We start from the raw sequence: 21804 nt of genomic DNA on the forward strand, positions 1-21804 counted from the left end.
CAAGGGAGAGTCTTCTAGTTCCCTTTAGCTGAAGCTCCTCTGACCCCCAATGCCTCCCAAAAACATCTTTTGACCTTGGACTCTTTAATCATCTACACACAGCCCCTTTCTCCAGAATGCTGAACCCCTTGTAAGGCTGGGAAAGAACCGCAGCACAGGGTAGCCTACCTTCCCCTAACATTATCACTGGTCAGGCCATTTAGACCCCCTGATCTTTTCCTCCCTGGAGATAACATCTAAGCCTCAGTTGTATTTCAGCTCCTGGCTTAGAAAAGCAGCAAAACCAGACAAGTGATGCAGTGGCAGCCTCAGGACCAGCTTTTACCTCCCATGTCACTCAACAGGTCCACTCAGCATACCACCCCCAATCTTTTTTTTTTTTTTTTTGGGGGGGGGAGGATAGAAAATGAAGGATAACCTAAAGAAGAATACAGTCAAACTATGTCAGGAGACTCATCTGCATTGGCATCAGGTATTGCCAACTGCCTTGCTCAGGACTAGAGTAGCTCCCTACAGTGGACTTGAGTCCCTGTGAAATAATATACGGGCGACCTTTTCAGGCTTCTAGAGGAACAGATGTATATGTAGATCATGTTGTTAAAAATCAAGAATTATATGCAGCATATAACCAAACACCGACTGCACTTAATAATGCAGCCTGTGGCCGAAACCGGTTTGGCTCAATGGATAGAGAGTCGACTTGGGGACTGAAGGGACCCAGGTTCGATTCCAGTCAGGGGCATGTACCTTGGTTGCGGGCATATCCCCAGTGGGGGGGTGTGTGCAAGAGGCAGCTGATTGATGACTCTCTCTCATCGATGTTTCTAGCTCTCTATCTCTCTCCCTTCCTCTCTGTACAAAAACAATAAAATATATTTAAAAAAAAAATAATGCAGCCTGTGTTAGGGGTTTTTCTGCCACAGTTCCGCTACATCCCTTCTTAGCAGGAGACAAGAGTTCTACTCAAAACATGGAAGACCGGATCACCAGACAATCAACATGGAAGGAACCCTGGAACATGCTTCTCACCACTCCAACCGCTCTGAGGCCGGCAGGGGGAAAGCCCTGGGTCCATCATACCAGAGTGAAGGGCACCAGAGGGGGGAGAGTGGTGACTGAACCCAAGGAACACCTCAAGGAGGAACTGTGTGCACAGACCTCTACCTCTGGCCCAGTAGGAGTCGGGACGCCTATTGTTAATATACAGAATTACACTCATTCTATTCATTTTGGGAAGAAAGTGACCTTTATGCTTTGGGACCCACTGACCAGGAAAAGGATGCAGGGATGTTTTGTCTAAAGGTTGCTGCATTAGCTCCCTGTGGCAAATGTCTGACTTTTAAAAAATATATATATTTTATTGATTTTGGTTTTTTTACAGATAGGAAGGGAGAGGGATAGAGAGTTAGAAACATCGATCAGCTGCCTCCTACACACTCCCTACTGGGTATGTGCCCACAACCAAGGCATATGCCCCTGACCGGAATGGAACCTGGGACCCTTGAGTGCACAGACTGATGCTCTATCCACTGAGCCAAATTGGCTAGGGCAAATGTCTGACTTTCACCAGATGTTCTAGTTATTGTCTTTTAGTACTTAATAACTTCAATAAACTATTCTGATAATTCCACCCTCTCCCCGACCCCAATAGTAATGGACATACTAAGCTGTCAGCTGGTCAGTTTCTGATTCCATAAGAATAATTACTAACAAATAGAAAGGGGGGCAGAGGGGAGAGATGTTAGGCCTGTAGGGCAATATGATTCTGAATGGCCATTTGTAAGTGTCCACCACAGGAGAACCAAGACCAGAAGGGGGAGTGGGGGGGAGAGAAACACACACAAAAAAACCTTGCTGGACACCAGAAATCAGATCACATAAGGAACTGAAATTTTCCAGAAGAAACCTGATCACCTGCATTCCATCTGCATTCCAAGCCCACTGACCCAGACCCACTGAGGACAAGACTTCTTGCCAGTGACTGCACTTGCACTTGTGAATAAGGAAGAAACTGCAGCTCCTGGGTGCCGCCATCATCCACCCAACGCCCCCTTGGCTCAGTGCTGAGCAGCCCTTCCCTTTGGATAGCCCACCCCCCATCCCTTTTCCTTAAATAAATTCAATTTTTCTTTGGATAGCCCACCCCCCCATATCCCCTTTCCTTAAATAAATTCAATTCTTCTTTATCCACCGTCTGAGATGGCTACTTAGCCTGCCCGAGTACCACCACGGTAAGCTTTCCTTTAATATTTGTCTTTCTGACTTACTGTGAAGGTTAAATCAGGTGACAGATTTTAAAGTGCCCAGAATATTATGGAAATAGTCAATATACGCTGCTAGTATCAGAGGACTCACAAAGGTCAATTCACAAGTGCAAGTGGAGTGCAGAGGGCCAGAAGACTGAATCTGCCCCCTCCTCCCATCTTGCTTGGGCTCCCTATAAGAATGTTCTCGGTTTTCCTTATTAAACATTGTCTGGATGTAGAACCACTGTCTGAAGTGAAAGTTTTGGTGTCATTCTTTCTTGGGACTAGTTGTAGCCAGAGTCTATATTTAAGGAGACAGAAAAGTTTAAGAATGCTAATTCCTTAAATATTTAGGGAAACGTAAGTAACTTAAGTAATCTTCATGGCATATTGTTGAACTTAATGATGAGGGGAAGGGTGTGTGGCATAAGCCAGTAAATTTGAAAGTTTGAAAAATTATGACTAAGTCGGGATATGAGAGAGAAGGTAGGGCTTCAGGAAGTCAAACCCCTGAAGTATTTTGTCTAATGTTATTATGTGATACAGGCTATAATATAAATATGATGATAGAAGATTGAATTAGAGAAGATATTGCAATATTATAACATGAGTTCAACAATAAAATCTTCCTGAAAAAAATTTTTGAGTCAAATTCAGCACCAGGTAAACTAATGTCATAATGACCAATTTGAAACAATTACATCAACAAAATCCCAAAGTTTCTGCAAAACAGACAATCTTTAGAAAAATATACATATGATTATGGAAGGAATTTTTAAAAAATAAGACTTGAAAGCATAAATAATAAAGAAAAGATTGTGAAATAGTTGACGATGTCAAAATTAAACTGTCTATACATCAAAATATATAAAAAACAAAGTAGAAGACAAACAAGAGACTTGGAGAAGCTCTCTGCATGGTATATATTCCTGGTAAAGAAGTAGCAACCAGAATACACAATGAACTACTTCAAACATAAAAAATAAAAAAAGAGAGAGAGAGAGAGAGCTTTGGCTCAGTGGATAGAGCATCGGCCTGTGGACTGAAGGGTCTCAGGTTCGATTCCAGTCAAGGGCATGTACCTTGGTTGCCAGCACATCCCCAGTGGGGGGGGGGGGGGGGGGTGCAGGAGGCAGCCTATCGTGTTTCTCTCTCATCGATGTTTCTGGCTTTCTGTCTCTCTCCCTTCCTCTCTGTAAAAAATCAATAAAATATATATATATTTTTTTTTATTTTTTTTTAAAGGGAGAGATAATGCAATGAACAAAAAAAGCAAAGAACATAAACAGATAATTCAACAAAGAGGAGCTACAAATGGCCAATAAACACATGCAAAGATGCTTAGCCTCATTAGTGATCAGGAAACACAACCATCTGTGAGACACCACTTCACATGGATCAGATTGACAAAAATGTTAAAAGTCAGACAACAGAAAGCCTGGCTGAGGCAGTGGAGAAGCAGAAGCTGTCATATACATCATCAGTGGGGACTACCATTGTGGGAGAAATTTGGCCCTTGGCCCTATCAATGTGCATTCACAGGAGTTCTCTCTCTCTCTCTCTCTTTTTTTAATTTATTTTTTATTTTTTTATTTTTTGTTCAATCTCTCAACCCTCAGCCCCAAAACACACCTCTCACCAGAACTGTCTGCCTGCTCTCTACTTATGAGTTTGTCTCTGCTTGGTTCAGTTTGTTCATTAAATTCCACACACACATACAAAAAAAAAATTCAATTAAAAAATGGACAAAAGACCAGAATAGACACTTCTCCAAAGAGGACATCCAGATGGCTAACAGACATATGAAAAGATGCTCAACGTCACTAATCATCAAAGAAATATACAAGGAGATATCACGTTGGAATGGCTATTATCAACAAATCAAAACCATTAAGTGTGCACTGATGATTGGTGCGGCCAGTGTGGAAAACAATATGGAGTTACCTCAAAAAATTAAAAATGGAACTGCCTAATGACCCAGTGAGCCCACTTCTGGGAATTTATTCAAAGAAACCCAAAACACAAATTCGAAAGAATATATGCACCCCTATGCTCATAGCAGCATTACTTACAACAACCAAGATTTGGAAGCAGCCCACGTGTCCATCAGTAGATAAGTGAATAAAAAAAGCTGTGGTACATTTACACAATGGAATACTACTCTGCCTTAAAAAAGGAAGGAGATTTTATGGAGGACATTATGCTAAGTGAAATAAGCCAGTAAGAAAAGGACGAGTACCAGATGATTTCACTCATATGTGGAATTTAATAAAAGTTTGAGCATCTTAATCCTCTTCCCCTTTTCCAATCATCCCCCCTTCCCAACCCCCTAGCAACCATCAGTTTGTTCTCTGTATCTATGAGTTTGTTTCATTTTGTTTGCTTCTGTTTTTTGTTTATGATTCCACATACAAGTGAAACCATATGGTATTTGTCTTTCCCTGTGACTTACATCTATATATTTTCTTTTTAAAAAAAGTAACTGGAGCAAAAAGCAAGATGTTAAGACATGATAAAACTAAGTTATGAACACATGGTATTCTTTGTGCTGTTCTGAACGCTTGAAAGATTTCATAACAATAATTTTTCAGATTCCAGCATTTCTTTGATGGCATGAACATTCCAGATAGTTGGGCAACTGCAGAACAGGAGGAAGAGGGATATTTGGAGCTGGAGGAGTTGTGTCTTTTCTCAAGACTCTGAGCTAGGAAATGAAGATGCAACACCGTGAGGTGTATACAGGAGGCATCAACTGTTTCCTTCAAGTTAGCCTGCTGGATGATCAGCACAGCACAAGGAATTCCTCTGGGGGCCCCCACCCATCCCCATCAATGAGCCTCTTTCAAGGCTGCATCCTGACCTCTCCCTTCAATTGTGACCTCTTTTCTACACAATGAGGAGAGTCAGCTGGGATTCCTAATTGATTCAAAGAAACACTAAGCAGAGCTGTTACTTATTCTTTCTCTGACCATCTCCTGCAGAGATAATTAAGCATTTTAATACAAAAAGAGAAACAACAAATTTCGTTCTGTCACTGCTTCCACTGCACAGCAAAAAAGTGTTGGCAAGAATGTCAAGAAAGAACCATAAGCAAAAATAAATACATACATGCATACATAGATATATTCTTACCACCAATGGCTCACCAAGTGAAAGTAGGAAGGTGGTAAAGTGAGCTTTATTATTATTTTTTTATTGATTTTGAGAGAGAGAGAGAGAGAGAGAGAGAGAGAGAGAGAGAGAGAGAGAGAATGTGATCGACTGCCTCCTGCATGTCTCCTACTGGGAATTGAGCATGTCTCCTACTGGGAATTGAGCATGTCTCCTACTGGGAATTGAGCATGTCTCCTACTGGGAATTGAGCATGTCTCCTACTGGGAATTGAGCATGTCTCCTACTGGGAATTGAGCCCCTGCCCAGCACAGCAGGAGAGGTAGGGGGGCAGGAGAGGTGGTGGTGGCGGGAGGAAAGCCCGCCTGAAGTCTTGCAGGAATATTCCTGCAACAGGTCCCTAGTAACAGTACATTAATTATACTACTCCTTTCTGGGCATTCATAATACATTTTGTATCTCCTTCAATCCCTACAAAAACAATGTATTATGCTATTCACTATATAAATGAGGAAATTTCGGCCCAGAGAAATTAACTTACTTCCCCAAGATCACAGAGTTAAATGGGAGAGCCAGAATTTGAATCCAGTTTGACAACTTTCAGATATTGGTTAAATCAATAAGAAAAGGCTCAGAATTAACTTGACAATTTAGTGAATGTTCACAGTAGTTAAGGGTGACAAGTTACCCTGGGTGGCCAGGTGAACTATTACTTACTAAACGATAAATGAATCACTGTTAATTTAGTACTTATATGTATCTATGGCTCTGTAGCAGCGATCAGCTATGTTCCAGTCCACACGTGGGGACCCTGACGTTTTCAGTACATCTGCTGGGGCAGAAATGAGCAAGGTGTTCTCCACCGTTTACAGAGTTACAGAGCAAAAAGCTGAAAAGTAAACGCCCCAAGGTGACAAAGAGAATTAGTAAGCAAACCAGAAATAAAACCCAGTCACCTGCTCTCTTCCAACAAGACTCCAGCTTAACGTAGCTACAAATTTGGAATCTGCCAAAGAGAGGAAAAAGTGATAACCAAGAAAGTAAAAGCAACGTTGCCCTGCCCTAGTTTGTCCCAGTGGATAGAGCATCAGCCTGTGGACTGAAGGGTCCCAGCTTCCATTCCGGTCAGGGGCATGTGCCTTGGTTGTGGGCCCATCCCAGATGGGGGTGTGCAGGAGGCAGCTGATCGATGTTTCTAACTCTCTATTCCTCTTCCTTCCTCTCTGTAAAAAAATCAATAAAATAAAATTTTTTAAAAAAGCAACGTTGCCCTTTGCGCAGTTATTAGGCATTTTAACAGTTACTATGTATGGAGAACTCAACTATTAACATATTCATTTACAATCAAATACTTCTAAGAAAAAAGTCATACAAAATAATGACACTAATGGACACCATGTTGTTTGGAAAAGTTTTTAATTTAAAAATAGCTTTATAGAAGTTTACTGCAGAAAAATTTTAAACACAGGTGAGGAAAACTTAATTTCATTACCACCGCACAATATGTGTGTGTATCCTTCTAGTCATTTGTGTATATATTTCTTTTTAAAAAATTGGATAAAACTGTTCACATCTGATAACTTAAAGCTTTCCAATGAATAAATTGTAACCATCTTCATGTCAGTAAACACATTATTTTAAACTGAGGAATTCCATTGTGTTTATTACATGTTAGGTCTCAGTGGTTGAAAATTCAAGTTGTTCCTAATTCTTTCCCATTCTAAACAAGGCTGAGATGAACATGTTAAGAGCTAAATCTTTTTGCCTGCGTTCAATTATTTCCATAGGATAGATTTCCGGAAGTAGACATGCTAGGTCAAAGGGCTGCATTTGGAATTTTTTAATTTAAGCACAAACATCTGTTTCAAATATATTTTTAACTTGTCTTTCTAGTCTCTCTCTTTTTTTTTTTTTTAGAAACAAAAACTATGATAAATGCATGGCAAGCCCCAGTGGAGATTGGTTGATTGAGCACCTTCTTATATATTCCCTTTTTCTCTCCTTTCAGAAAAACAACATCCCCAAGTGAAGAAGAAGAAGAAGGAACAATGAACACAAAACATGCTGACCCTGAGTGAGAAGGACTGGTTGGCACCACTCACATTCGGGAACATAAAATTCTGTCATCAGAGGCATACACAGAGCATTGCATTAGGCACCGTAGTAAGATTTGGAAGAAATAAAATAGAGAAGCTTAAAGTTTAGTTCTAAAGCAAAAACATTAACTCCTTGACAATACTCAGAAACATATAACAAGTCCACATGCAAGAGGTAAAGGGTAGGTAACTCAGCTGAAATAATCAGGTAAAGCAAGGGATCATAATGAAAAAGTACCCTGAACATTTTATTATAAATTAATGCCTGAGGAACATTTATGCACAATCTCTGAATTTTCAAGGAATTTTCTTTTGGAATAGGTCCATTAGTTGAAGTCTTCTAATGCTTTGGTCAACAAGTTCCATTTGGGGGTTCCTTAAAATGCCTTTTAAAATTTTTAATAAATTAAAATTCAAAAAAAATTAAAAAAAAAATAACTAAAAAGTGTCTCCAATAGTTACTTTCTCACTCTACCCAATTCTATTTTCATTGGTTTTAGAAAGTCACTCTTAGACTATTGCAAACATCAACATGGTTTTCAGGGAAGCAAATCTCTTTCCATGCTCCTAGCTCATAACGGACATCCATCAGAGAGCCTCCCAGGGGAACGGAGAGCAGTTCGCACAGAGTGAAACGGAGAAGTCTGTTATTTCTCTTACACAACATGAATGTGTGCCTCCGATCAAATCCAGATGGCTTCTCCCCAGTAATTACCCTTCTGAGGTGAAATGGGGGAAAAACTAAATCAAACATGTAACTTCCAGGTTTTCGTGGTGGTGTGAGAGGCCCAACGACATGCAGTGTCGACCGACCTGACCTGGTCTGTGAGGACCACTCTATGGGATACTTTAGACATCCCTAGACCAGCCAGTAATTTTCACCCTTAAAAATTGATAGAATCTGCCGAAACCGGTTTGGCTCAGTGGATAGAGCGTCAGCCTGCGGTCTGAAAGGTCCCGGGTTCGATTCAGGTCAAGGGCATGTACCTTGGTTGCAGGCACATTCCCAGTAGGGGGGCGTGCAAGAGGCAGTTGATCGATGACTCTCTCTCATCAATGTTTCTAACTCTCTACTCTGTATCTCTCTCTCTTCCTCTCTGTAAAAAATCAATAAAATATATATAAAAATTGATAGAATCTATTGACATGTACAGGATCTGGAAGTAAATTTTAAAAAGTAAAACATGTGCCCAGCCAGTGTGGCTCAGTGGCTGAGCATCGACCTATGAACCAAGAGGCCATGGTTCGATTCCTGGCCAGGGAACATGCCCAGGTTGCAGGCTTGATCCCCGGTGAGGGGTGGGTAGGAAGTAGCTGATCAATGATTCTCTCTCATCAATGATGTTTCTTTCTCTCCCTCTCCTTTCCTCTATAAAATCACTAAAAACACATAAAATACATTTTTAAGGTAAAACATGTGAGTTATAGGCATAAGATTCCTTTGAAATAATATAAAAATCATACTTACTAGTGCTGAGATCATAAGCTGCTCTGGACTGAATATCATGACCTCTGAGTTCTAATCCAATTATGTAAATAGCTCCGTGGTTTGTACAAGTTACTGAGCCCCTCTGAGCTCCCTCTTCCTAGTCTGTTAAATGAAATGAATTAGTGCTAGATGATTACTAAGATCCTCTTCAATTCTAAAATGTAACTGTTCTTTAAGGAGGACCAATAAGCATATAAAAAAGGAAAGCAGTGGACATTATACTTTTAGATTTTCCAGTAGCAAATCCAATCTATCCAGATTCTACTATCTAGAAGAGAATGGGAAAACCACCTAGCACAATCACATCTCATTTTATCTTACAGGTCAACACATATTCATGAGTATCTACTCTGTGATGCTGGGGATATTTCACAAAACTAGGGAAATACCTGCCTTCACAGACCTTGTTAAATTTAATAAGCAATTACAACAAAGTGTGCTAAGTGCTAAGATGGAAAAGAAGAATATTCTAACAGCAAGAGTATGTACATAATGCACTGTGGAAGGCTCTTCTCTGTACAGTCATGGCTTATGTTGAGACCTGAAAGGATACGTAGTGGTTGCTTAGGAAAGGTGTCAGGAGGGAAGTGGTCCAAGAGGAGGGAGCACCTGAGAAAAGGTGTGGAGCTGGGAGAGAGCTAGCTAGCCAGGCATCTGCGGCTGAATGGTCCAGAACAAGGGATAAAGTGAGAAGTGAAAAGAGAAAAGAGAAGTCGTTGCTGTGTCACTCAAAGCCTTGCATAAGAACATAAGCTTTGCTTTAGGCTTTCTATCAAAGGTTTGTGTAGGCAGGGATGGGATCAGACACACATTTCCAAAAAGATGACCATGACTGTTATGTGAAGAACAGATTGTAGGGCAGCAAAACCCAAAGCAGGAAATCACTGGGAGGCTATTACAGGAACCTAGACAAAAAGACAGTGACCTGAACTTGAATATGAACAGCAGGGATGAAGAGATATTTAGAAGCTAAGCCCAGACGGTGTGGCTCAGTGGCTGAGTGTCGACCTATGAACCAAAAGGTCACAATTCAATTCCTGGTCAGGGCACATGTCCAGGTTGTGGCTCCATTCCCAGTAGGGGGCATGCAGCCAATGAATGATTCTCTCTCATCATTGATGTTTCTATCTTTCTCCCCCTCTCCCTTCTTCTATGAAATCAATAAAAATATTTTTTAAGCCCTAACTGGTTTGGCTCAATGGATAATGCGTCAGCCTGCAGACTGAAGGGTCCCATGTTCGATTCCAGTCAAGGGCATGTATCTTGGTTGTGGGCACATCCCCAGTAAGAGGTGTGCAGGGGGCAGCTGATAGATGTTTCTCTCTCATCAATGTTTCTAACTCTCTATCCTTCTCCCTTCCTCTCTGTAAAAATCAATAAAATATATTTTTTAAATGTATTTTTTAATTGACAATTAAGCAGTTAGGTGGGGGTGGTAAGGAATCAAAAATGATTCGTAGACATCCAGCTTAAGAACTGGGTAGCCGAAACCGGTTTGGCTCAGTGGACAGAGCATCAACCTGAGGACTGAAGGGTCCCAGGTTCAATTCTGGTCAAGGGCATGTACCTTGGTTGCAGGCACATCTCCAGTGGGGGGCGTGCAAGAGGCAGCTGATCAATGACTCTCTCTCATCGATGTTTCTAACTCTCTATCCCTCTCCCTTCCTCTCTGTAAAAAATCAATAAAATATATATTAAAAAGAAGAAATTGGGTAGAAAATTTTCCATTTTGCTTGCTAAGAGGATTGCATATAAACCCGCAGTGACTGGGAGGTGTTCTGCCTTCATTCGGAAAGAAGCCACACAGAGGGAAACAAAGCTAAGGGAGAGGGGTGAGGCTGTGACACCCTTCTTTCATGTCTCAATACCAGCTGCCCCTGGTCTATCCCTGGACTTTTCAGGCACATGAATCATGCATTTTCTTTGTTGTGGTTTTTGGTGCTGATGGTTTGGTGAGTTGGTTAATTTTGAGTTGGGGTTCTGTCACTTGGAACCAACACTGGGAAGAGTGAGGACAGTGACAGCAGAAAGCCCAGGGTAGAACTGCCACTAAAGACGTGACACTGAGGAAGCTGAGCCCAAGGAGAAAGCAAGAGGAGCAGCCCAGGAAAGTACAATGCCAAAGAGAGGCATGTGGTCAGTAAAGTCAGATGCTATTGAGAGATAAGACAATTACTAAGACACAAGCATTGGCTTTACCAACAAGGCAGCAGTAGCTGGTGGCTTTGTGAGAAAGGTGCCCATGGAGGGATGGGAGTAGAAACCCAACTGAAGGAGGCTGAAGAGTTGAGGAAGAAGAACAGTCAGTGAACAGAAACAGTTCTACATCAAGAAGCTGTGTTGTGAAGGGGAGGGTTGCCAGAGGAAGATGTTTTTAGTTGGATGAGACAGAAGAATGTGTAAAGGCTAATGAGAAGGATGCAGGAGAGGGAATAATTTCCTGAGAGGGGTGCTGAGAAGGGCGGAGGAGGAAGGTCAAGAGAACAGGTCAAGGCACACATGGAAAGGCTGGCCCTAATTCAAGGGAAGGATCCCTCTTCTGTTGGGATAGGACCAAAAAAAAAAAAAAAGAGGATGGCTGCGGAATTAACAAAATGTCTTAGCGTAGCAGCAGGAACTTGAAGGTGCTACTGTCTAACAGCCTCTATCTTCTCCTTAAAGTAGCAGACAGGGTCATTTGCCGAGAATGAAAACATGATAGAGTTTTAAAGAGAATGGAGGCTGTCTGAAAAATTGTTGTATAGAACAGGAGACTAGAAAAATACAGAAAAATTGGCTGGAAACTAGGAGGGCCCACTCAATGACAAAAAACAAAACAAAAAACAAAACACAATTTTACCAAAATCTTAGAAACCAAAGAAAAGACAGAACTGTGTGTAAATGTTTGGTTATCCTGAGACACTAACTTATAAAAGCTCTCTTTTATAAATGAAAACTGTTAGTACATTTTCATATTTTTCATTACTGATCTAAAAGGGGAACTTCTCAGTTTGCTGATGGGACACTCAACTTTTCTGCACAGCAAACTGCCAACCTGATGAAGATAAGCCACACAGGGATCTCTCAAATGGTGAGGCAGAGCCCATGAAACTCAGCAGGCTAGCATGTGATCATGAATCTGGGTTTAAAAAAAAAAAGACTCAAACTGTGGCTCTGAGATCTCAGTGGTCATCCAATTAAGAGATCAAAGTTACCAGCAACAAGTCCTTAAGAGCAGATACAGCCCTTGGGTTGAGCGAATACCAAACACCAAGAGGCTACTAGATAAGGTCCTTCTCAGTGTCAAGACTCTCAAGTTTCCATCAAGAGTGATAAGAGTTCATGTGAGACATTTACACTTGAAAGATCTCATCTACTGGCCACTAGTCATGAATATGGGGTGAGGCAAAAGTAGGTTTACAGTTGGTTGTATAGCAAATACAATAGCTAATTAATAAATAATAACACAAGAATAAACTATATTTCAAGCACTCACAACTGTAAGTCTACTTTTGCTCCATTCTGTATTTTCAAGTTCCATCCTTACATTTAGTTTAATCAATAACAAAGTATTTGACCTATATTATCTCTAAAATGTCTTCTCTGAATTGCAATGTATTTTTTTAAATCTTCATTGTTGAAAATATTACATATGTCCCCTCCTTCCTCTCACTGAGCTCTTCTAGCCCACCCCCGCCCTGTACCCCAGGCTTTTAGCACCCTAATATCTGTGTCCATGGGTTATGCATATAGGCATGCAAGTTCTTTGGTTGATCTCTTCCCTCCCACCCACCCTCCCCTGCCTTCCCTCTGCGATTTGACGGTCTGTTCCATGCTTCTATGACTCTGGAGTCTTATGATGTCTACTTCAGAGAAGCATACATGAATACTCAGAATAGTGTCATCTTTTAGAGAACATTTCTCATTAAATTATCCAAAATTCTTCATAAAGAAAAAACAAACAAAATAAAAAACCCAGACAGGAACTTTGCCATACTAGGCCTTCCTTGCATAGATTTTTATTTATCTGTAACACTTGTCACCTATCATTTCCAGGTTCTTGAGCTGGAAAGTTCATCACTCCTGGCCCTGCATGGTACTCTGATTCTCTTTTTCAGTCTTCACACATTTAGTTTACCATGTCCCAAAAGTGAGGGGATGTGCTAAGATTACATCAGCCCTAACCTTGAAGGAGTCAACAATGGATGCCAATAGAGTGACATGTGCTGTGACAGCAAGTAGAGGAGCAAAGATGTTGATAGGATCATTCCTTCCAGGAAAGCCTCACGAAGGAGCTGACATTTCAGCAGTGTTGAAGAATGAGGATTTCTCCAGGCAGGGAAGATGTATAATGCGGAGACTAAAACCAACAGTAGTTAGCATAAATGCAAAGAGACCCATTGGAAAGCCAATGGACTTTAATATTCAGCAGGGCTGAAAATCAGCATAATATTGCCCTGCTATGGGCTTAGTTTCCCTACCTTATAATCCTTTTACTGTTTACCAAACTTTACCTTTGATATGCCTGTATGCATTGCTAAAGGAAAATGTGTATTCAAGTGAATAAAAGCTGACAGGTCCAGGGTTTCAGTGAGCTTCTCCACTAGAGAGGAGTTTCCACCTGGCTCCCCATGCCTTCTAAATTCATATTTCTTGTCTAGTGGTTTCATTTGTGCACGGCCCCTTCTTCAGGTCCTGAACCCTAGCCATAAAGGTTACGGCAGTGTAACACTGGAAAGCAGAGGGAGCAGCAGAGTATAAAAAACATGAGATGTGGAACAGGAGGACTCCCAGGGGCTATAATTGCACAGCATGAATGTAGTACAGGGAGGGCAGGGAGCAGTCAGAGGATGAGTCTAGACAAGTGAGAAGGAACCAGACCAGACACCATATGGCCTAAGAACAGTTAAGTTTAAACTTTAACTTGGCCCAGGTGTGAATCAATCATTTACCCCCCTGCCTAGCTGAGATAAGATTAGAATGTTTGAAAGAGGATTTTTTTCTAAAACACAAAGGGAAAAGCAAACATACAGAGGTATAAAAAGGAACAGTTTGCAACCCTCATTGTAGATGAAAATGGACACTGTTGTTCATGGTATCCAGAAATTGTTAATGTGGCTGCATTGAGAACACAGATTATGTTTCCATCACAGTAATGTTATTGTAGTGGGGACAATGAGATCTATAACATAAAAAACAAACGAGCAAAAAAACCAGCTCACAGATCTCAGATTTCTTTGTCTGCTTCTTCAATCAGTTCTAGTCCCAGATTGGCTGAGCTTGAAGAGTTTGTAAATAGATGGTCCAGCCCACGCCTTCTCTCTCCTCAACCTGTCTGTGTTGGCCCAGAAAAAGCTTACCACATCTTTTGTCCATGGGCCCAAAACTGAGGTCCATGGGAATTTTGCTCCTTCTGGATCCCATCTCTTAATACTCACCTCTGGGCCATCTTGCTTACACTGAGGTTGGCTTAGTTCCTGCTCTGCAGCTGCTCTGAGCTCTCGAGGTCTATTCTAGATAAGGAGTCAGAAAACACTTTCTATAAAGAACCACGTAGTCAATATGTTAGGCTTTGCGGGCCATATGTATTTCTGTCACAACTATTTCAACTCTAGAGAACAGCCACAGACAATATGGGAACAAAAGGATATGGTTGTGTTTCAATAAAACTTATCAACACTGAAATTCAAATTTTATATCATTTTCTTTCTTTTTTATTTTAGTAATGTGAGAGAGTGAGTGAGAGAAACAATGATTTGTTGTTCCACTTATTTATGCATTCATTGGTTATTTCTTGTATGTGCCCTGACCAGGGATTGAACTTGCAACCTTGGTGTATTAGAGTTAACTCTTTCCTCAGATCAGGGCTTATATATCATTTTCATATGTCATGAAATATTATTCTTCTTTTGATTTTTTCAACCATTTAAATATGTTAAAACCATTCTTAGCTCAACAACTATGCACAAACAGACAAAGGGCCAGATGTGTCCAGTGATTTAGAGTTTGCCGACTCCTGTTCTAGACACTAATCCCCAGGGCAAAGATGGCCTCTTTCCCTTTTACCTGATCAATTAATTGTTTTAACTAATACAAGTAATAACAATGTATACCATGTGACGAGCATCTACTAGGTGCCAGAGAGCTGCTTTGAAGAATAAATGAAATAATGCACGTAAAACACTTAACATAATGCTTCATCTGAGTTAAGCATCACTGATTGTTAGCTATTACTTTTTTTTTATTGTTTATGTATCTTATATATGACCAGCAAAATGACTCATACAAGGTAGACATTAACATCCTACTGAGGATCATAAAAATGAAGTCATTTGTGAAATCACATGCCTATTAAGTAAGCAGAGCTAGGAGTTGAACCAGATTTATCTGACTTCAAAGTCCGTGACCTTCCCACTGCCTCACAACCTGTTTGTCTGCAGCACATTCAGGGGCTGATCGAGAGCTGCTGATCTATCCAGCAGCAGCAGGCATTCATGTGACAAGAGTAGCACAGGGCTTATTCTATTCTTGCTTCAAAGCTTAAGTGCCTGTTGGGCCACTTAGTTCCTGTTTCCTGCCCAGGGGTCCTCTCCCCCAGGAGGGCATTCAAGAGGACGGAGCTCAATAGGCAGTTAGACCTCTTCCCGCTCGGCTATCCTGTTCTGCGCTCGGCTATCCTGTTCTGCCCACGTTTCCAGGTTCTTCTGACTCATACTTAGGTAACTTCCTGCAAGTGACACTCCCAGAATCCTACCCCTGCAGCATGCTAACAGAAAAAGTCTTTGCACGTTCGTGATAAATGCAGATACTTTCTGCCAAAGGTAGAAACCATTCATCTGCGGAAAAAAACCATTCATCCGCGTGACATTTTTAGAGTTATCCATAAAATGTTACTAAAGATATTGTACATAGCTTCAAAATTATATTCAAGGGAGCTCATGTGATAAATCTTTGCTTGAATTTAGATCCGGGGGTGGGGGTGGGGGGTGTGTGTCTCTCTATAATTGAATCTGTATATTTTATCTCGTCAGAAAAGAAAACCGGTTTCCTTTTACATCATGGCTTCCAAGAAATCTAAAGCTACATTCCATGCCAAAATGTCTCATCTCAGGTGCCTGATTGGATCTATTTCTACTTCACTGCTGTGACCACTTTTATGTTTTATCATTTTAAAAATAGCTAGGATATATTGTGTGTGTGTCTCCTATATGCCAGGCGCCACTGCGCCTTCCCTGATGGGCCCCTCCTTCTGAAATGGTTTCAATTAGTGCCTTATTTTGCAAGTTATGTTTTACCTTGCACCCTACCCCTCGGGAAGTAGCTGGAGATATTGGATTTTTTTTTTTTTTAAGGGGCTTGCCCTGGCCTGGTGATTCAGTTGGTTGGAGCATCATCCCATTCACCAAAAGGCTGGGGGTTCAATCCCTGGTTGGGGTGCATATGGCAGGCAACGGACTGATGTTTCTCTCACACATCAAAGTTTCTATCTCTCTCAAATCCTTGGTTAGAATTTTAAAAGTGTGTGTGTGTGTGTGTGTGTGTGTGTGCGTGCGTGCGTGCGTGTGTGTGTGTGTGTGTGTTTTGGGGGGGAAGGGGGACTCTATTCACAATTTGCACATAGTTGTAAAGAGCCAACGTGGTTTTCTCCTTAGAAGCCACAAGATGGGGATGTAATTCCACAAAAACCAGGGTTTTTCCACACTGCACTGTCCTCTATATCTCTTCCTCTTTTTTTGCACCTTTCTTTGTCTGCATGCATCACTCTGATCCGCCATGCAGGCATTGAGAACGCCAGGCAGGCCCCACCTTTGCTCTGTGCCAAGGGTGAGTCACATGAGCAGGACTCCAAGCCTTCTGCATCTGTGGCCCTAGACATCGTCCTAATGAGAATCCTTGAGCTCTGGGTGGCTTCCTCATTGGAATCACAACTCCGTTCGGCATTTGACACCTTTGTCACTTTACCTCGTATCAGCTCCCCTCTGACTCTTCCTGTTCCCCTAACACCTTTCCAGGAGACTTAGCTAAGAGTTGATGTCCAAGGGTGACTGGCAGAGCAGCTAGAGTAAGGCTGGTAGACAGCTGTTACTAGACAGAAAAACTGGAAACTGGAAAGGACACTTGGCACAACACGGTCCCTCGAATATCTGAGAATGAATGAATAGATGAACAAACTAACTCATCACCACTTTCCCCTAAATACCTGGACAAAGCCAGCAATCAGACACGGAATTCTAAGCACCCAAATTTCTTCAGCAACTGTAAGCCTGTGAATCTGCTGTATCAAGGCTGATAAAGATGGAAGGCTTGGTTTCTCTTTCTGCTTAAACTAGTGCCCCGGTGCATGAAATTTGTGCACATTAAAAGGGGATTAATTAGAGGATATAATTTAATATTCTTCTCTATAACAGAAGTGTCAGGGATGGAAGGAAATTAGTAAAATGTATATGAAAACCTTACTCCTATCAGAGCCTGGTGGTCACCACAGGACCCAAAATCAAGTCCCCGCCCACCCACATGTACCTTAAAATCACATGAGACCCAGACCCGGCTGGCCCACCACCATTGGCCTAGATACAGACCCAGCCAGTGCCACCTTTGTCAAGCCTTGCTGGGCAGAGGGCACAGCCTCGAGTCTCCTGGCCCAGTGCCAGGACAGGGGGCATGGCCTGAGGTCCCCCAGTTCATATCGGGGATGGGGCATGCCTTGAGGTCCTATGTCAAGCCACCAGGTGGGGGGACATGGCCTGAGATCCTTTGTCAAGTCCCACTGGGTGGGGGGCATGGTCTGAGGTTTCCTGTCAAGCCCTGCTAGGTGGGGCATGGCCTGAGTTCCCCTGACCCAGCACTGGGGATGCACCTTGAGGAACCCCATCAAGCCCCACTGGGTTGGGGGCACGGCCTGAGGTCCCCCGGCCTGGCGCTGGGATTGGGGGGAGCAGCCTGAGGTCCCCTAGCCCAGCACCAGGACAGAGAACACACCTTGAGGTCACCTGTCAAGCCCTGCCATGCAGGGGGTGCCGTCTGAGGTCCCCCAGCCTGGTGCCAGGGTGGGGGGCACAACCTGAAGTCCCCTGTCAAGCCTTACCTGGTCGGGGGCATGGCCTCAGGTCCCCTTGCCTGGCAGTGGGGCCTAGGGTGCAGCCTGAGGTCCCCCAGCCTGACACCAGGCCAGGGGTAGGGATGGGGGTTGGGGGGGGGATTGGGGGGTGCACGGGTGCGTAGCCTCAGGTCCCTGCTGATTGCTTGTTAAAACTCCTTAAGGGAACTTGGCCTCAGCTGTGGGGGCAGCCATCTTTGAGATGGAGTGATGGTCAATTAGCATATTCCCTCTTTATTAGATAGGCTAAGAAAACCACCTCTGTCTGTCTACCCAAAGTTTTTGCTTTGGATTCTCCCTTTGCCTGAATTTCCTCAGTGGCTCTGGGAAAATCGCTCGATAACTCTGTTTTCAACTGTAAAACCAGAGGCGTCACTCAACGGTGTCCCTGATACTTTCCCACCTGACACGCTGTTATCTGTCCCTAGGCATCCAGCGAGTGTCCTTCCTTTGGGCTGGGTTTCACCAGACGTCTGTTTTACTTTGGGAATGAATTTCCTAGTCATCCTGCTCACTAATTTGTCACATGCACCTGGACTTTGGTCATCTGTTCATAACATAAAGTTTACCATTTTAACCATTTTTGAATGTACAGTTCAGAGGCACTGAGGACATAAATGTTGTTGTTCAGAAGTCACCACCATCCATCTTCATAACGCTCTTCATCTTTCCAAACGGAAACTCTCTCCCCGTTACACAGCAACTCCCCATTCCCCTCATCTCCTGGCCTCTGGCAACCCCCAGTCTGCTCTCCATTTCTATGACTGTGACCGCTCTAAATGAACTGTACAGTGTGTCCTTTGTGACTGGCTGATTTCACTCAGCATGACGGCCTCAAAGTTCATCCATGTGGTAGCAGATGTCAGAATTTCCTTCCCTTTTAAGGCTGAATTGTGCCGCCAGCACGGCCACGGGTGAACCTGAGTGGGGGCGGTGAAGGATTCAGAAAAGACAGACGAGAGAAGAAAGCTGGGTCTGGAAGAGATGCTGCCCTCTCTGATGGAGACAGTGCCGCCACAGCCTGTAAGCTGTTTCCTTATTTTATAGAGAGATTCCACGAGGCAAAGTAAGGGTGTGGTTACAACATTATCGTGGGTTTCGAATCTACTCAATTACATGCACCTGAACTCTGTCAAGCCCATGTCACTCAGGCACATGGGGCCACGTGTTCAGGCCATAGGTTCAAGCTTACAACTACAGCTGTTGGCTATCATTGTGCTGGGAGGGCTCTGCCCTCCAAGCTGGGACTTGTATGTGGCAGTGAGAGGACTGTGCCCTCTCTTTAGTCCGAGGCGTGAACCTGTCCAAACACTGGAGCCGCTCTCCACATGGAGTAATAGTTCAGTGTATGGGTATACCGCGTTTTGTTTACCCATTCCTCCACCTGCGCCGTTTCCACGTCTTGAGTATTATGAATAATGCTGCCATGAACATCAGTGTACAGATACGTTTGAGATCCTGCTTTTACTTCTTTGGGGTATATACCCAGAGATGGAATTGCTGGATCACATAGTAAATCTATGTTGGCTATTTTGAGGAACCGCCACACTGTTCTGTTCAAGGGGACCCTTGCAGAGATGGAAGTGTTTTCAGGGCACTGTGATCCCACTGCCATGCTGACCCCTGAGACGTGTTTTCGGGGTATAGGTTTGCCTGGAAGAGTTGTCTTGCCTCATTCTTTGCCCACTATTCAGAACGGATCCTGCACTAGACACTGGACCGAGGGCTGCTTCTGAACCTGCCTCAGAATGCACGTCTGTACAGTGGGCTAATAATGCCTAGCTTATAGTGGTTTTTATAAAGGTCAGGGATGATGAACACAAAGCACTGAGGTAAGCTTACAAAGTGAAGGATGAATATTAACCCACTGGCCGCAATGAACCGTTATGAAGACCAAATGAGGTAATGTATGAGAAAGCGGAAACTGGTAATGTATTCTGTAAGTGCTAAGCCCTCGTCATTTCTTTCCTAAGCACTGCTACAGCCTCCTAGCCGTTCTTCCTGCCTCCTCACCTCTTAAGTCTGTCCTTCACGGACTTCCGGGAGAGCTACCTAAAGCAGCTCTGATCCTGATCCTCTCCACTAAGTGTTCAGTGGCTCCCCTCGCCCTTTCCAGGCCCTCTGTGACCTGGCTCCTACCTCTCTCTTTCATCGTACTTTTTATCTTTCCAGGCCTCACCTCTAGTCACTTTATCTCCATGATTTTGTGAATGCATAATGAGTTAATGTTATAATTAGTATCCTAATATAATAAGCGGCTTTTTAATACTGGCACCCTAAAGATGGAAGCCAAAGAGGGACTATTTCTAAGTACTTTATTCCTTTCTTCCTCCAAAATAAGTTGTGCGTTTTTCATTTGAGCGCCTCACGTCTTCACAGTTCTTCTGAGAAATCCTGAGACATATCCTAGGCCCCCCTAGTTGTATGGTTCTGATGACACCGTACCCAATTAAGAAGCCATACCCATGGCTACTTCTCATTAGGAGTGGGCTAGAGCAATGAGTCCAGTCTTGCACTCAGTTAGGTATCTTCTCAAGCAATGAGTAAATTATGAGTTGCTTGCTTGTGCTAACTCCTGTAAACGCCAGTCTGTGGCTAGAGGTCAATTGTGGGGTTTGTTTTCGTTTACCTGTTTCAGAAGCAAGAACTGGGCCACTGGGCCTTTTTTGAAATAATAAAGGAATTGGAAGGTTGTAAAAGCATGAATGGGCCAACAGTTTAAATTAATCCAGTGTACATGGTATTTACAGTTAATGTGGGAAACATCTGATCCACTTATTTTTATAAAGGGAGCCCATGAATTTATCTATTATACATATTTCTTTATATGGGTGGCAGTGTCTTTCCACATGAATCTCTTGGGGCTATGGGCTTACTAATGCTTGCAATCTACTGTGCAATGTTATCTCTAACATATTCTTAAACTGTTTCTTTTTTTTTATTAAATATATTTTATTGATTTTTTTTATGGAGAGGGAAAGGGAAAGCGAGTTAGAAACATCAATGAGAGAGAAACACCAGATCAGCTGCCTCCTGCACACCCCCTACTGGGGATGAGCCCGCAACCAAATTACATGCCCTTGACCAGAATCGAACCTGGGACTCCTCAGTCTGCAGGCTGATGCTCATCCACTGAGCCAAACCGGTTAGGGCTTAAACTGCTTCTTTTAAGCTTCAAACAGTGCCCTCTAATTCTTATGGGTGTTTTTTTCCTATTAATGGGTTTCATCTTTTTCATTTATCTCCACTAACTGAGGATGTCTACTAGCTAAGACAATTTTTTTAAATATATTTTTTTTATGGATTTCAGAGAGGGGAAAAGGGGAGAGAAAAGGAAACATCAATAATGATGGAGAATCACTGATGCTTCCTGCGCACCCCTCACTGACCACAGAATCAAACCGTGACCTTCTGGTTCATAGGTCGATGCTCAACCACTGAGCCACACTGGCCAGGCAACTATTTTATTTCTTGCTTTTAATCATTTAAAGGTTTACCTTTTTTACTCATAAATACACAATGCATTTAAATAAATATTAACGTCAGATGTGGAAAGTATTTTCCAAACAGAAAATAGTATACATAATAAGCAATTCATAATTTCGTATTTTGATAGAGAACTGACACTTCTGAAGGAAAAGTACCCAGAGATGGAGTTAAGGACCATTAAGAAATTCTACTTAACAAAGAGTTGGAATCCTAATAACTCCTAGATTCTTCCCCTGGGAATACGTGAGGCGATAATATCCCATTTAAAAATAATTTGAAAGAATTTTCTTATATTCG

The 21804-nt window shown here is 42.5% G+C and overlaps 1 protein-coding gene and 1 non-coding gene across 2 annotated transcripts in view; one reads left to right on the forward strand and one right to left on the reverse strand.

Annotated features, from left to right (window-relative positions):
* Positions 1-21804, reverse strand: part of EXTL3 (exostosin like glycosyltransferase 3) — a 112396-nt gene that overhangs the window by 89320 nt on the left and 1272 nt on the right. The window lies entirely within an intron of this gene.
* Positions 13979-14114, forward strand: LOC118711956. The gene has a single exon (XR_004985904.1). It is a non-coding gene; the product is annotated as a small nucleolar RNA SNORA1 (small nucleolar RNA).

Source organism: Pipistrellus kuhlii, unplaced genomic scaffold (genome assembly GCF_014108245.1).
Source record: "Pipistrellus kuhlii isolate mPipKuh1 unplaced genomic scaffold, mPipKuh1.p scaffold_m20_p_8, whole genome shotgun sequence".
Lineage (NCBI taxonomy): Eukaryota > Metazoa > Chordata > Mammalia > Chiroptera > Vespertilionidae > Pipistrellus > Pipistrellus kuhlii.